Below are 5,035 nucleotides of genomic sequence, written 5' to 3'. Positions count from 1 at the left end.
TCTTATTTCCGTTTATTCCGACATGACCTGGTATACATATTAAGGTATAGTAACACGGACCAGAAATACAGCAGCCACCCACACAGATTTTCGAGGTAATTTCGGTTTCGCTGAGTGTGCAGTAACTCATTAATAGTACATGTATAGTACGTTGGTAATATGTCTTGGAGTCCTAGAAGACCTTGTGTCCCCCGTGAAATGAGGTCAACAGCTGATAGCACGGACGTGTATATGTAGGGCAAATGTCGACAAGGCAACAGACTGTCTACGTTCAAGGGAGGGAACAGATCGTGGATCAAGTTTAAACTCGCATGGGATAAAGTTGCGCGAGGATACCTTCGATGTGAGTATGATTAGTTTCCCTCCGCTCAGAGGTTATCAGATGTTTAGATATATAAAGAAAATTAACCTATGATAAGCAAAGTAAAGCATAAAGTTATAAGCGCAAAAACACCAAAGTAGGATTCAATACTGCAGGTTATTTATCTCTACAAGAATATCACGTGATCTTAAGAAATAATGCAACGAGAACACAACTGTTTCAGGCAAAATATCTTGATTTTCTTTTAATTTGTTGTTGAAAAACTGAAAAGACAATTCTTGAACACTGTGAAGCTGTAGTGTATTAATAAAAACAGGAGACATTACATCGTATATCGTATTGACTGTTTTGTTATCGGGTGTAGGGTTAATTAAAAGTGTTTTAGAAGAACTTGTTTCACGAATGCTGAGGTGGTAATTGATTTCCGTTTAGGGGGTACTGGTACGTGTTGGAGTTAAGTGAAGAGATTTGGACATGGTCTTTATACATATATATCAAAAGTGCAAAGGTGCCAACTAAAACCCTTGCTAGAATTTCATGTTTATAACTTTTAGCTACAACGGATGCTTTTTTTAATGTAGAGTTTCTTCTAAATCGTGCCTTCTACAATATACAAGGAAATGGCATTGCTGTGGGTATAAAAATTGGACATTGCATTGTTTTGAGACACTCAGGGCCGTGTACGAAATATCAAGGTCATAAAAAGAGGCGACAGAAGTCAAACTAAGTGTGTTCAGTTCATTTGGTTTTCTTGTTATCAACATTGTTATATATACGGACGCTTGGCTATCATATCTAATTTACAGATTGTCTTTGGGAGATAACTCCTTTAAAAGGGAAAGCAATGGCAAACTGAGGTAATAATGATATTGAAGGGCTCATAAATCTCTCAAAAAATAGTTCTGGTATGAACGGTGACGTCTTTTGATACGATGATAGATAAGAGAAACAAATGATTGGTGAAGATTAGATACATATATTCAGGGCATTATTCATTATAATTAAATGTGTTTTAGCATGAACATTTACATGTATCAAGGTGGTACTTGTTTATATAATTTTGCATGATTAGTGGTTTATATGAAGAGGGAAGTATATTTAACATGGTTTTAGGGCATGAGAGAAGTGCATATTGTAGGGTAGATGGAGAAGGCCAATTAAATTTTATTTAATTGGTATATTTTATGAGATCATGAAGTTTAAATTTATTTTTGGATGAGCATGAACGGTGCCGTTTACTAAGGTGATAATGCATTGTACAATAATACGGCTCATTAGAGTGGTAATTGATTTGGTTATTTGGAAATTTTGAAAAACAATATACCTATATAATATTACCTATAAACAAAACACCGAAGGCTAAATCTCGCTAGTACTTTCGTCTATTGTGGGATTCTTCAGGCGAGTTGAATTTATTTGAATTGTGACGTCATAAATAGAGTACACTTGTTTTTTTTTAAATGAAAGTTTTGGACGCATGCATTTTGATCTCATTGCGTCGTGTCAGGACATTTGACGGTGTAATCCAGGACACGGGGTAACGGTCAGTACCAAGATAGGCGTTCTCTGGCCTGAGAAGGAACACCTGCCACTATTTCCGGTGGTTAAGATAGAGTTCGTCTTATCATCCCAGCCAGTTGGTCAAACAAAGGTTAACACGTAGATTCACGCAGGTGCAACTCGGTGGTGATAGCTTTGGTTGGTAGTGACGACCATCAGACCACCGGGGTTTATTTTTGTAGCACGGAGTTTACGTAAAACATAACCATCTGACCGCCAAATTGATTTTACAGTAGCACAAGGTAATGTTTTACGTAAAAAACCCCAGAAATGTTTGTTACAGAAAATGAGACCATATTAACCATAGATATGTTTTTATGTTGTTATTACCTGTTAGCGACCATAACCGGTCATGCACTGGCGACCTAGACAAGTTCATGTGTGGACGTCTAAAGAAGATAACGTTTAGACAGCATGGATTTAGCTGAATGTAATCAGTTAAATTATTATTTCACATATTTTTTAATGTAATTATTTAATTACCAATAACTAATAACATATTAAACATTTTTTCACACACAAAAATAGCTTAACATTCTAAGGTATTAAAATTATCTTTCCGAAGACCACTGAGCAATGAGAATACAGACCTACCTCGTTTGCATTGGATCTCGAAAATGTTCACAAGATTTCCCATTAGACTAAAGGCATTTCTGTCTGAACAATCCATGCCCTTCTTCTGGATGACTTGTTTTTATTCTCACGCGAGGCTGACTTTATTGATAAGTTCATCATGATTTGTAACAAACCCCTTGCCAATCCCTTTACTTTCACATTCAGATATATTGACGATAAGCTGTCTTTGGAACACAACAATGTATTGCCCACGTCGATCGTAAGATATTCTCTTCTGGGCTTGAAATCAACGACATTTCAGACTAAAGGGGCGATATTCAGATTTCCTTAATATTTACTTACAACATGACCAAAAGGGGCGATATTCAGATTTCCTTAATATTAACTTACAACATGACCGAGAGGGGGCGATATTCAGATTACCTTAATATTTACTTATAACATGACCAAGAGGGGGGCGATATTCAGATTTCCTGAATCTTAACTTACAACATGACCAAAAGGGTCGATATTCAGATTTCCTTAATATTTACTTACAACATGACCAAAAGGGTCGATATTCAGATTTCCTTAATAGTTACTTACAACATGACCAAGAGGGGGCGATATTCAGATTTCCTTTATATTTACTTACAACATGACCAAAAGGGACGATATTCAGATTTCGGTTTTCCACTTGTGAACTTCACCTTTCCTTAAAGTAACATCTCAGTGTTCAGGAGATTGCCCCGAATATCACGATTTCTGTAATATATGTCAACCTCGTATACTGACAAACAAGTTCCAAAGATATAAGTTAACGAGGATATATAGGAATATTACTATTTCTTAGTGTGATATGAAGATGAATGTTTTCTATTATGCCTCTAAGTTTATCTTGTTTAGTTGTCGCTACGGAGACGTGACATTACTGGGAATTAGTCTACATTCATGTGACAGGTGTCGGCGATAAAGCAGGAAACGCTTACATTTCAGGAGCATTTGGTTCTTATTCGCCATTCCTTCCTTAGTTCGTATTTTAACGATTTGGAGTTCGATTTTTTTTTTTTTTACACTTCGGTATTATCTTGCATGTTTTAGTACCACTTACTGTTGTTATTTGACACTGTTTTGAAAACCCATTAGAAGTTTCGATCAAACTTGAATAGACTTTTCTTAAACGGCTTCTTCTTTCAGAACATTTAACTTTTCCATTCTGCACACTACGATACTTAATACTCAAATGAAAGAAATTATTGACAATTTTGCTGGGTTAAACGGTAAGTTTTTGCATGAGATTGTACCCATACACACTTTGCACTTTATGATCGTTTCATATGAGGATGACTTTATCAAAGAGCTTATCAGAACAGGTATCGAAGACCTTTCCAAGACCCTCAGTTTTTATTTCAGATATAAGGATGATGCATTATTTTTAAATGAGATAAAATGTACTGACGACGTTAATCGTATATTTACATTTGCATGGCATTGCCACTATATAGCCTCTTTGGAAGCTGTGTCGTTGATGGGACTTTAATTACCATGCAGCACGAGACATAACTCTTAGCGTATTAATACAACACTGACCGGAACTACAATATCCTATGTAAATTAACATGACGGCTGCTGAAATATCGCTAGGCATTGTGAGATTTGACAATGTCATTGTAAATTTATTTGCAAAATAAAAAATAAAATAAAAAAATACTTTTATTACAACAAAAACAAGACCAAGGTCTGCAATATCGTGCAAAATGCACATCGGTTGATATTACCAATGCCGGCAATGGAAACAATTTTAACGCTCATGCAATTTATCAAAAATATCGTCTGTTACACTGCACTGATCAACAGGGGTTCGTTACAAATGTCTGAAATACAATATTTTATAGACCTACTGACACATATGTTACAGACCTACTGATATGAGTCACAGCACACATAAACATTTCAGACATTTGTAATGAACCCCTGTGCATCCGTCGCAAGATCACTCACTTCAAACGCGTCTCGCAGCCACTGTTTCTGACGACATGTCAAATAACGAGGCTGTCATAGAATCTACAGACTGTAGTCAGATTCCTATACAATCAACAAATAAATTCACGTCTGGATTCTTCACAAAATGAGCAAAGAGAAAAGTTCGCATTAACTTCCAAAAATAACTCCCTCGTGGAGGGCAAGGTCGGATTTACGGTGTTCACTGTATTTATCCATGCGCTAAATTTGTTCCGGAGAAAAATCGAAACAATTTCAAATCTAACTTTCAGCTCAGAGTTCTATTGATAAACTTAAATCACCCTATAGACATATCATACGCAATTGTATTTATACTGAATTGTGGAATAACATTGAAGTGTTTGTTAAAATTTCAAAGTACTACTTTGTTTGCCAATCAGCACGCGACAAACACGCTGTTCAAACTATTGAACGAAATTTTGTGGACTGTCGATAAGGCGGGCATTTTAAATTTTAAATATAAATTATAAGTTAAAAAAGAACATAAGAGGCAGAGAAAACGTAAATATAAGTATTGAACTGTTTTTGTATGGTATTTATGATCTATTTGAATGACACAGCTTTGCAAGCAAACAA

At 35.7% G+C, this 5,035-nt stretch overlaps 1 protein-coding gene across 6 annotated transcripts in view; it reads left to right on the top strand.

The window, feature by feature from the left end:
- Window positions 1-208: 208 nt before the first annotated feature.
- Window positions 209-5,035, top strand: part of LOC110441886 (chitinase-3-like protein 1) — a 25,334-nt gene continuing 20,507 nt past the window's right edge. For 2 of the 6 annotated variants that reach the window (XM_021485176.1, XM_021485174.1), the window contains exon 1: window positions 234-343. The gene's annotated coding sequence lies outside the window, so the exon portion shown is untranslated. Of the gene's footprint in view, window positions 344-1,969; window positions 2,125-5,035 lie in introns of those variants that run through there. The other 4 variants (XM_021485175.1, XM_021485173.1, XM_021485177.1 and 1 more) reach the window with 3 other exon arrangements.

This window comes from Mizuhopecten yessoensis, unplaced genomic scaffold (assembly GCF_002113885.1).
Source record: "Mizuhopecten yessoensis strain PY_sf001 unplaced genomic scaffold, ASM211388v2 scaffold716159, whole genome shotgun sequence".
Classification (NCBI taxonomy): domain Eukaryota; kingdom Metazoa; phylum Mollusca; class Bivalvia; order Pectinida; family Pectinidae; genus Mizuhopecten; species Mizuhopecten yessoensis.
This window is presented reverse-complemented; position numbering and strand designations above follow the sequence as displayed.